Below are 12,541 nucleotides of genomic sequence, written 5' to 3' on the forward strand. Positions count from 1 at the left end.
AAATCAATATTCATGGATTTTTCCCCCCTTACTAATTACAATCTTTGTATAATTTTTCAAAAACTATATTTCTTAAGGATCTTTTCATTGCAAACATATTTATGAAAACACCACAAAGCCAGTGAGTATCACACAAAATACAAAAGAAAAATAAATCACATTTTCAAAGGAAATCAAGCATTATATCTAAGATGAGACGGTAGCTAAGTCACAGTAGCTATTACATCACATATGTAGTATGTATAAAGTAAAGTTGGTACATCTCTGTTGATTCAGTTTAGCTGCTTAGAAGCTAGTAGGTAGTACCAGTATTTTGGACCTGAACCCACTGGAAGGAATTCTGAGGCCAGTCAGATATGGACTCAAACTTTGTGATTCAATCCATCTCTAGCTCTAGGGTTTTAGGTTAGAAGAACCCTTTTAAGATTTATAAGGCAATATCCAACAGGGGAAGTACAGGAAATGAGAATTCTTTTCTGAACTTCATGGAGGAACAAGTGGGGACAGGCAGATCAAGATTTGGCAAGCCAAACACACAGCAATTGCCATACTTTACCAGTAATGGTGCAAACTGTATCATCTGTATACGAAAAGAATGAACCACTTTGAGGGTATATGAATCTCTCAACCATTTGGGTTTGCAAGGCTCCTTTGATAAACCTTTTGTCCCTGCAATTTAAACCCATTTTCCCAAATTCTAATTAATTAACCCTCCCTACTCTTCCCACTCCCAGTTAAAGGGAAATCATTGCTGTGCATTACTCTAGTGGCTGTCACTAAGATTCACACATATACACTTGGCCCTTCATGGTGACCCTCTTATTCCAAAATCACATGTTGCTAGCACCTGAGTTAAAGGACAATCTCTGTTAGCAATGTCAGACCTCTGACAAACAGTAGGGAGGTTCTTATCCATCAGTTAGAGGGCAGAGTTGTGCACACACATCGACTCATTACAATTCTTATGTAATACGCAAGTATTTTGAGCCTAGCTTTAGTAATGTTTGTAAACGGCTTTGTGATCTTTGGGTGGAAGATGCTATAGAAAGGCAAATTTTGTGAGTGTGGGATATCGCTGAATCCACATTTCAAAGTAGTAAATTCAGTTGTGAATGAAACTCCAAAGCAAATCTGGCTTTCACAGACGAAGTACCCATGAGCTTCTGGGTGAAAGCATGAAACACCCCCAGAAACAAACCATGGAACAGGTCCAACCACAGAAAGAAAAAACCTAACAAGAATTTAATAAAAATAACAATCTCAGCAGCTAAATTACTGAGGTGTTTCATAGCCGAATGTAATGCTAAAACCACCCTTCCACAGCCTTGAGAAAAACTGTGCACTTCAGCAATGATGAGAACTTGATGCAGTGTATTTTCCAAAGTGCCAAGAGCCAAGAATAATATAACATCACCAAGCAGACTTCAAAGCCCAGTCCCTCCACTCACTCCTCGCTCCTGTGCATCCCTCCAGTGCCAAAGCATACATGGATCGGAGGGCTCTGCTCAGCAGCTGCTCAGAATGTTTGACAGATTTCCCAAACTCGTACAGCACTAGTAAAAGAAGTTTCCAATACCATTTGCAAGAACAAAAAAGTGTGAGAGAGGTTTGTTTATTGATTGAATGATGGATTTTGTACTTGGTTCCTGGAAAAATGTATCACTGCAATTGTGTAGGATCCTACATCAGGATATTTTCATATGGGACTGTAGCTGTTTACAGGAACCACATTGGAAAGGCTACTATTAATCTAGAAGAGAGTACAGGCATTTTAGGAACCATTTACTGTGAATGACAAAGGGGACTTCTTAATTCAACACATTAATTGCCTCACTGTATGAGCTACTGTAGATTAAGATAACGAAACGTGTCACAGATTTAAGAGCGACTGTTTTTAAATGCCAGTAAATTCACACAACAGTTACCATGTTTATACACGGTATAGTTTATTTATTTATTTAGAATAAAGAAAAAACTTGATACGGGACCGTAAACAAGTGTCAAACACCATCTACGTTTATTGGCCCAATAAAAATTTAGAAAATGGATTGAAAAAAAAGCAATAGTCTGGGGGGTTAGCTGAAGTATCCCCCAGTCAGCGATAGGGCCAGTGTGATTTTCTGGAGTTCAAGGGTGAAATTCTTCATTATGAATTTGAGGGATGCTGAGGGCAGGGCAGCAGAATGGAAGCTTCTAATGTGCTAGTTTTGTATGTATGAGTGAGAAAGAGATGTTGCCCTCTGTTGACTCTGCTCAGCTTCTGCCTGTGCCTTCAGCTTTCTAGCCAACAGCTGAGGGAGCTGAGTTTAGTGTCAGACAGGGGGCACAGAAAAATCCTGGCAAAAAGCCAGAATGCTAGAGGTGGAAGGGCATGTGCAGATATTATTCCATTACATAAATATATACATATTAAACATTCATGGCAAAGAGGTTGGTATTCACATCATCCTGTAGGCTTATTTTATGTTTTGTTTCTATAATTTTATTCTAAAATATAAAACCAAAAATCTAACCTGATTTCGTCATACATCAGACCAAGTCATCTCAGCACAGGGACGAGGTTTTCTTGAGTGGCTCAAGAACTGTTGTGATTTTTTCAGTGAATGAAGGCTGAATTCAAAGTTGGAAGTAAAATTCAAAATCAAGTGAGCGCCACATAATTTAGAGTTTTGTAATAAAATATCCACTTCTATTCCCATCTCATTTCACATCACCCACTCAGAGCTGTCAGACAGAAATGAGTTTCCACTGGAGATGGTCTCAAACAACAAGATTCTGATCTAGATCCGAATTTCAAACACACCATAGTCCACAGTTTTGTTCAGTCTATTAAAATTAGCATCAAAATCCATATTCACCCACAACACATATAGCTAAGAGCATCCTTTGTACAGAGGTTCTGGAGACCTGGCCACAATCCCCATGAAGACACTAGGTCAAATGGTGCTCCATACTTAGCATTCAAGGGTCCATATCAAAGTTTGATAGGGCTCACATCCAGTAATTAGGTTCAGCCCCATCTCTAGTTTCATTGATGATGGAATTGTATATGTTTCCCAGATATGATTGACCTTGGCTTCGGGTTTTGCCCCTTTTGGAGAGGTTTATAACTCAGCCATAAATATGCGTGTTCTGGCCTGAATGTACAAGATTGTGGCCAAAAATCAAATTTGTTAAAGAGAAGCTCACAATAATATTTTTAAAATTTTTCTTTCTATATTAAAATCAGTGTTAAAAATGTGAAATACTTTAAATAATAGAAATCACATGATCTGTGGAAATAAGCAGGATAAATGAAGAACTCTGGAGTAAGCAGGAGGCAACTTTCACTAAACTCAAATGGGAGCTGAGTGCTTCCCTCAAGACTGAATTTAGTTGCTTGTCTTTACATGTTTTTTTAAATATTGTGTACAGCACAAAATTTTGCATTTCACCACAGATTGGAATGACTCTAATGGCATTTAAAAAGATAAAGCCATCTACCTTTATGCCTAAAATTTAGGTTTTGCAATAAAAGGATTTTACAATACTTTATACCACTGGAAATGCTTTTAAGAAATATATTGAATTAAAACAGGAGTGTATTAATTTATTTTTGTGGAAGGAAATGGGGTAGGGAGTTTGGATTCAAGAACACACACTATTATAAGCCTTAAAATACTTGAAAGTCCAATAAGTTTTGAAACACTGGGGAAGTTCCAGAGGACTGGAAGAAAGCTAATGTTATGCCAATATTTTAAAAGGGTCAGTGGGACAACCCAGGTAATTACAGGCCTGTCAGCGAGACATTGATCCTGGGCAGAATATGGGACTCAATTAATAAAGAATTAAAAGAGAATTATAATTAATACCTACACCTCTATCCCGATATAACGCTGTCCTCAGGAGCCAAAAAATCTTACTGCATTATAGGTGAAACCATGTTATATCGAACTTGCTTTGATCCGCCGGAGTGCGCAGCTCCGCCCCCCGGAGCGCTGCTTTACCGCGTTACATCCGAATTCATGTTATATTGGGTTGCGTTATATCAGGATAGAGGTGTATTAACACGGGCTTATGGATAACAGAGCTTGTCAAACTAACTTGATATATTTTCTTGATAAGATTACAAATTTGCTCGATAAAGATAATAGCATTAATGTAATATGTTCAGACTTCTATAAGGCATTCGATTTGGTATCAGATGACACTTTGATTAAGAAACTAAAATCACACATTAAATGTACTGAAACTGGCTAACTAATAGATCTCAAAATGTAATTGTAAATAAGTGATCATTACAGAGCAGGTATTTTTCTAACGGGGTCCTGCAAGGCACTACACGATTTAACGTTTTTATCAGTGGCCTGGAAGAAAATATAAAATCATTACTGATAAAGTTTGCAGATGACACAAAGTTTGGGAGAATTTGTGGTTGCTTACCTGAAATGTTCCCCTGCTTTGAAGGAACAGGTCAACAGAACCTCAGGGTTTGTTGTATATGAGCACAGCATGCAGGACAATCAGCTGAGGACTGAGTAGCTACTTTGTAAAGCCTTGTAAATGTATGCAGGGATGCTCAAGCTACAGCTTTACAGGTTTCTCAGATCACAATGCCGCCACTGCTCATACTGTATGAGCTCTGGTGCCCATTGGAGGATTGAATTCTTTTGTTCTATACACAACCATGAGACTGATGATATAGATGCTGTAGCACCACTTTTTCTTGGATGAAATTAAACCAGTAAGGGTGGTATTTGTCTTACGCTCTCAGTTCTTTTCAGATTAAATTGCAAGGCTCTCCTTACATTCAGTTTCTCCTTTGGGTGAGAACGATGTGGACAAAAAAGGCAATGAAAACCCTTTTGCTCAATGAAAAATCTTATTACATTTTGGAATAAGGGTGGGACCCATTCTCAGAACCATCTTATCTTTGTGAATGATGCAGCACGATGGAGTGATTCACACTGTTCTTTCTGAAGTGCTAGCAATGAAAAAGGTCTTCTTGATAGACAAGTAATAATGAAACAGATTTCATAGGTTCAAAGGGCACCTGCATTAAGGCAGTGAGCACAATGTTCAAATCCCCAGATGGAGCTCTGCACCTTATGATGACACAATAGCTGCACTGCTCTAATGAAGCGACAACTCTCCTTATGGTAGGAAATGGAAGATTTTCTGGATGCTCTCAAAATTGCAGACAATACAAAAACATGTACTTTCTAGTTATTAGCCTGCAACCTGATATTGAAACTGTCTTGTAAAAACTCCAGAACATGAGACTTTTTGCCTACATGATCCTGAATATGTCTCTTTTTACACCAAGCTTTGAATTTAGATTAGATTTTTGAGTTCGTCAATTTTCTACTCAATGCTAACAGAGTTGCAAAGTAACCCCTCTATTCTAGAAACTTCCTTTCAAATGCTAAGCTGCTAAATTTAACTCGCCTGGATCCTGGTGAAGAATTGGACCTGGGATAACAAATCTGGACTCTCATTCAGGTACAATGGTGGCTCCATTGACATATTCATGAGGTCAGGAAACCAAGACCACCTAGGCCATTGGGAGGCCACTAAGATCACTTCCTTGTCCATCTTTCTGATCTGTATTCTCCTAGAGATGATGGGCACTGGGGGAAAAGCATAAAGTAAGTCCTTTGACCATTTGAGCCACAGGGCATCTATACCTAGCACGCTCGGTTCCCTTTTTCTTGCAAAGTATTGGTGAACCTTCTGCCTTGGATGCAAAAAGAACCAGAATCAGAACTCTGAATTTTTTGATGATCAATTGGAATGATTCGTTGTGAAGACTCCATTCTGCCTGATAGATTTACCTGCTGCTCAGCCAGTTGGTTTTCACATTTCTCGTGCCATTGATATGCAAGGACCTGATAGACTGTAGATGGGCCTCTGCCCACTACATCAATGCTGCTTTCTTTTGGAGATCCTTTGAGCTCGTATACCCCTGATGGTTTACGTACCTTATCTGTCATTATCAGAATTTGACCGTTTGGCAACACTGGGGCCAATTGTTGAAAAGCATACTTTATTGCCCTCAGCTCTAGAAAACGTATGCCTTTCTTCATGGGTGGTGGGTATAATAGGCCAGGGAAGGCCTATCACTAACCCGCTGCCGGATACCTAGGCTGCAGTGGCCTCGGTCCTTCCCCGAGACTCCCACCTCCTTCTCCACTCCACATCCCACCTATCCCACTTCTTGCCATGTCCCTCCTTCTCGGGTGCTGCAGAGGATGGCCAAAGCAACAGAAGGCTGTCATTCAAACAGTTTGATTTTTAGTGTGGCTACAATAAGCAATGTGGCCTTGTCCTTCCCTCCTCTCCCCTCCCCAACCCGGGCTACCTTGTCCGTTATCTCATTTTTTTAAATTAATAAAGAAAGAATGCATGGTTTCAAAATAATAGTTACTTTATTTCAAAGGGGGGAGGGTGGTTGGCTTACAGGGAATTAAAATAAAAAAGGGCGTGGGTTTGCATCAAGGAGAAACACACACAATTGTCACACCAAAGCCTGGCCAGTCATGAAACTGGTTTTCAAAGCCTCTCTGATGCGCAGCGCGCCTTGCTGTGATCTTCTAATCGCCCTGGTGTCTGGCGCAAAACAATTGTCTGCCGTTGCTTTCATGGAGGGAGAGGCGACTGATGAAATGTACCCCAAACCACCCATGACAATGTTTTTTGTCCTATCAGGCATTGGGAACTTAACCCAGAATTCCACTGGGCGGCAGAGACTGCAGGAACATGATCTAAGTAAGTTGATGCTAGGCATGGTAGTAAGGACACACTCCGCCGACTTAATGCGATTAGTGTGGACATACGCAATCAACAGTATAAAATCGATTTCTAAAAATCGACTTCTATAAAATTGACCTAATTTCATAGTGTAGACATACCCCTAGATTTGGGGTTGGGGGATCTGCAAAGTCTTTTTTGATTAATCTGAGGGTTACATCATGGCTTTGTCCAACGGTTCCCCAAATGACTGGCTTCCTGAATATTTCGAGCCTACTATCGTGATTCTGGTCTGTATATTGCCCCTTGCCTTATAGTGAAAGATTCAAGGAGCACAACCTGTTTAGCTTAACAAAGACAAGATTAATGGGTGACTTGATCACAATCTCTAAGTACCTACATGGGGAATAGAAATTTGATAATAGAAAACCCTTAAATCTTGCTGACAAAAGTATAACAAGAACCAATGACTGGAATTTGAAGCAAGACAAATTCAGACTTGAAATAAGGTGCACGTTTTTAACAGTGAGGGTAATTAATCACTGAAACAATTTACCAAAGGTTGTTGTGAATTCTCCATCAGTGGAATTTTTTAAATCAAGATTGGATGTTTTTCTGAAATATATGCTCTGGTACAAACAGAATGAATTCAAGAAAATCTTATGGCCTGTGATATGCAGGAGGTCAGACTAGATGATCACAATGGTCCCTCCCTTCTGGCTTTATAATCTATGAATCATTTTTACACTGTGTGAGAATTAAAGTGAAACTGTCCAAGCTACTTTTTAATGTCAAACTCTGAGTAAAATGCAATATTTTTTAAACATTCAAATGGTAAAATAGTAAATATGACTTTTTAAAACATTCTTTCTGTTTTAATAATCTGAGCTGCTCTTATTACTAACAGATGGAAGGAAAATATTTTAACATGAGGTTTATGTGGACACCACATCCCTTTATAAACGCATATATAAACAGACATTTGTATTTATCCAACAGACCAGAATGAATCTTTTGGGGGACTTTCTGGGGTAGTGAGTACTTAAGACTAATTTTTTGTAAGTACCTATTTACCCAAGAGCCTAAAGCAGCACTGTAAGGAGCATGGTACAGAATGTGGGTTTTTATAAACTTTCATGAAAGATCAAAGGGGGAGGAGGGAAACAGGCAGGAACTAACAGGCAAACATGTAATAGCAAATCACACCTTTCAGAAACTTAAAGCTTTTGTGACACAAACTGTCCCAGGAGCTGGGAGGCTGAACTTCTATCCTGAACTCACACAAAGGACAGAGTGAGGGCCATAACTTGGAATTTCCTGGCTGTCGTCAACTTCTGTCACAACCGTAACGTTATTTCAACATGTTTTCGGCTTTTAATTTTTTTTCTTCTCTTTGATATAGTCTAAACTAGACATAAAATGGAAAAAAATGTACTATTTCCACTGAGAAGTGATAACTTTGACATCTGCTTCCAAGTGTTATTCATCACCACACAATGCAACAATCTGAGAGCAAGTACAATGTACCTTTTGGAAAAAGTGACTCTCTGTAATTGCTTTTCATAACAAAGCCTGCCTTTTCCCCTAATGATTAAGGCTTTATGGACATTTATAAAAGAAAAGCATAACAGCCCACCTACACTTCCTAGCAAGTAGCAGCATTTGAATTGTTTGCATTTTAGGGTCAAACACTCCACCTAAATTCACAGATGGTGAAAAGGGATCATTAACACACACCCAAACCCAAACCCACACACTCCTTTTCCCATGTTTTCCATCCACCCCTATTCCTGTGTGGGACCATTTCACCGTTGTGACAAACTTTGACAGCAGGTAAAGGAAATCACTGGATATAATTTTTGAAAGGGATGATGTCACTTAAGTGGTCTTATCACCTTTTAGATTTAACACTTACTGGCTCTTCTTTTGGCTTGTTAGATGGCTTTGGGGAAGTCACTTCACCTCTCCGCATCCCTGTTTCCATGTCTGTAAAACAGGGTTAATAATTTATGGACCTGAAAAGAACACTGCAAACGTTGAATAAAAGGTGCTCATATAGGTGCAAAGCATTATTACTAGGCCAAATACTGTAGGGTACTTACTCAGCCAAATTCCCATTGAAATGTATGGCCTGAATATGGTGACTGCAGGATTTGGTCGGCTATTGTTACTGAGACTTGTGTTATTGTAAATAAAATGAAATGGGAAAGGAGGGTGCCATTTCCAGCAGCAGACACAGAGCTGAAGACAGATGAGAAGGGCTTTAACAAACTCAAAACGACAGTGAAACAATGTTCATGGTTTTGAGAACTATCTCCAGAACATAAAGTGACAGATATTAATGGCAAAGGGGTATGCTTGCCTTCCTGTCCGAAATGTTGTGTTGTGCTTCTGTTCATGGTTAAACAGGTGCCTCTGGGCACCTCTAAGCTGAATAAATTTCAGTATTTGATGATGGGATTCCTGCATTTACAGTTTAAAAAGTGCTTTGAGGTCCTTTGGGATGAGAAATACTGTTACCCTAGGACTTCTTGATGCCAACTGGCAGAGGGCGCAGGGGGCTTACGGGTTACAGGAAACTCAGAAGTCTGGTATTTCCATTCTGTTTCACAGAAGAGTGTCATGTAAACCAGTGTCTCACTGGACATCATACTCTTTGCTAAATGTATGTGTGGATAATATGTAAGGAGAAGGAGATATGTATATATGTTGGAAATTATGTACTTGTACTGAAAGAGAGGTTACTCAGAGGTAGCGTGCCTTCAGACAGACGTCTCTGGACAGGCGGTGGGAGACACTTAGCTCCCTAGCTGCCCACGCTGTATTGTGTGTCCTACAATAGAAGTCTATTAGCATACTGAGTCCGATGCTAATGAAGAGCTTGTGGGGGCCTCAGAAGGAAAATTAACAGGAAGAGGTAAACAGCAGGGGATGATGACAATGATGCTGTTTTCAGGTGAAGATCAAAGGTCTGAGCTGATCCAGCTGTGGGTGCAGAAAGACTCCCTGGCATTCTACCTCAGGGAGAGGCAAGCTGCCAGCGGGTTTGAGCTCATGAAAGAAGGGCCTCAACCATCCTGGTTGAAAAATGTTGTCAGAAGGACTTGGGTTAAGCAGTATCTTATTAGACAAGAGGCAACTCGTTAGTTGAGTTTAGACTCTAGAATGTGTGTTATGATTTTATTTGATATGTAACCCTTTGTTTCCAATATTTTTGTTTGTGGTCATTTGAATGTGTATTCTCTGTTAAATAAACGTATACTTGCTTTCTCTGTAAACAAATCTATGTGCTGTGTGTTAAGTGGAGCTGTATTCCAAGGTGTAACTAGTAAGCTGCAGTGTACTGTTCCTTTGAGAAAAGCAGGTCTTGTAATTCTGTGAGTGTCTAGTAGATAAGGGGCTGGAATGCAGGGGCATGCTCGGAGGACTTAGGGGTTGGAATGTACCTATCTCAAGCCGGAATGTGGTACAGCGAAACATGCATGGGCTGAGAGGGGAGTGTTTGTGTTGCCTGTGGTGGAAAGTCAGGGAGCTAACCCTTGGCAGGCGCAGAACAGGCTCCCTCACATTAAAGGCAGGAGATAGCGAGAAGCCTAGCAGCCCTGAGTACCCTTAGGAAGTATCACAGATGTATAGTACTTGAACCCGTTACACCACTGTCTTGGCACCTAGTGGAGTAATTTACAACAGTGCAAAGTGGTATTAAATGGTACTAGATTAGAATGGGAATGTTTTACACTCACTTTGTACAGGAATAAATAACTCCAGAATGTGCACGGCTATGGAAAATCAGACCCATTAAATAATATTTTCTGTTATTTTACTAGCTATTAAACACCAGGGAAGTGGGCAAGCTGGATTTAATGTTTTTGAAAGACTGTTAATACTGATAAAACCCCAAATTGAACACACTTTTTTTCCTGATCCCAGACTCCCTCAGAGCTCTAACATTGACAACATCTTATTTGCTTTACCATGTAACGTGTCCTGGGTGCTGGGTATATGATGGTGGGAGAGTCACACATGAGTCATGCCCAGACCTTCTGCTCTGTTCTTCTGAGCTGGCAGGGTTCTGATCCCTCTGTCACTGGAACATTCCCTTTTCCTTAGATCACATCCTTTCTGCATTAGCTAATGGGAGGTTTCTTGCATCCCGCATAGGAGTCCAGTGGGAAGCCCAAAACAAATTTCAGTAGCTCATCCCTAAAACTTTGGTGACTCATAATTCTTTGTGAAAAGATCATGTGGAGCAACAGGATTTAGGACCACCATAGTTGTCTTCTCCACCCATCCTTTTTCCTTTGTAATTTTGTAAACCTCACCTCTCTTAATTTCTCTGCTTATGCATCTTTCCTTGTTTCATTCTTAGTCTTCAACTTTTGCCTTTGTCTAACTTCTTGTCTGCTTTTTTTTTTCCTTTCGCTTTCTGGCTTTACTTCTCTTTTCCAGCTGTGCAAACCAAGAGAGGAATGATTGTGTAACGGATGCGAAAGAGGAGAGCTTGAGACAGAGAGACATTTTCTGCTCTAGTCTCTAACAGATGGGGGAGCATGATAAAGAAACCTGCCACCAAAGCAGAAATGGGCAGTTATGACAACTGGATACAAGGCTTTAATTCCCAAATACAAAACTTTGTTCTGGATAAAATGTAGCTATATCTGACAGACTGCCCAGGAAGACTTTGGTCTCATGGGTATTGCTCATCATGCCTATAAAGTACTATTGCAGTAAACTAATTGTTTCTTACAAGCCCATCATTCAGCATATGTCAATATCATTAGCTTCTTGTGGTAAAGACGTCAGAGGGGGTTTTAGAGAGAGGCGTGGTCTACTGGTCCAAGCATCAGAATGGGTGCCACTCCCAAGGAACTTCACTCTGTACTTTTGGGCAATTGACTTACTTTCTTTTGGCCCAATTCAGCTCTGATGTAAGCTGGCTCAACACACACTGCTACAATATGACTTCATGGACCTTGTGCCAGCTTTCATCAGGACTGAATTTGGTCCTTTGTCTGTTTTCCCTCAGAATAGTGTTAGTAATATTTACCTGTCCCACGCAGCTCTTTGACCAACACAAGTGCTATACACATGCTAAATATTATTAGTCAATATGACACTCCAATGTGGATGTTCATGGTGGCACCAGTTGTCTCAAAGTAATTTGTTGGCAGGTAAAAGTCATAAGGGCAACAGACTACCAGTCAAGAAGTGTGGTACAGATGTTTATGGAAGGCACGGAAGTTGACTTTGCTACAAATAAGCTTGGGGAAACACTGTTGTATTCTGAAATTCTAAAACAAGCAAAACAATTTCTCCCCCAAGATGTATTTGTAGAGATGGAGTATCATGTTTTCTGCAAGCTTGGTTTGGTAGTCTGTTTCATGGATGAATAAAAAAGTTGGGCATTTTGTATGTTGGAATGACTTTAAAATGCTGGACAAAATTAGAGCTTTATGATTGACTGGTAATGAAGTCATAGCCATGTCTTGACTATATAGTAAATACACAGGTGTTGACAACACTGAGCAGAGTAGCTAACTGTCTACCTTATTTTTATGTACTGTATAAATACCGTTCCATAATGGCAATATGACACCTCAGACCATATATTTCATGGCAATGATTACACTTCTCGTGTGGTTAAAGTCATTAATGCTGTGGGCTTGTGTTTTATAACACTCTCCAAGGTGTGCTCTCTTCACATAGAAAGGCAGTGCCTGTCATGTCTAATTGCTTAATTATAACCTGAAGTCTAGTTAATGTAACAATCGGACAACTGTTCCATACAATACCATTTAAGGTCCACTTTCCT

The 12,541-nt window shown here is 39.9% G+C and overlaps 1 long non-coding RNA gene across 2 annotated transcripts in view; it reads right to left on the minus strand.

Annotated features, from left to right (window-relative positions):
* The window catches only part of LOC120372644, a 32,349-nt gene extending 21,165 nt beyond the window's left edge, over window positions 1-11,184 (minus strand). For both annotated transcript variants that reach the window (XR_005585088.1, XR_005585087.1), the window contains exons 1-3: window positions 11,052-11,184; window positions 8,645-8,715; window positions 2,514-2,610 (exon numbers count right to left, since the gene is read on the minus strand). This is a non-coding gene — a long non-coding RNA (uncharacterized LOC120372644). The remainder of the gene's footprint in view (window positions 1-2,513; window positions 2,611-8,644; window positions 8,716-11,051) is intronic.
* Window positions 11,185-12,541: the final 1,357 nt, after the last annotated feature.

Source organism: Mauremys reevesii, linkage group 9, assembly GCF_016161935.1.
Source record: "Mauremys reevesii isolate NIE-2019 linkage group 9, ASM1616193v1, whole genome shotgun sequence".
NCBI classification, from domain to species: Eukaryota; Metazoa; Chordata; order Testudines; family Geoemydidae; genus Mauremys; species Mauremys reevesii.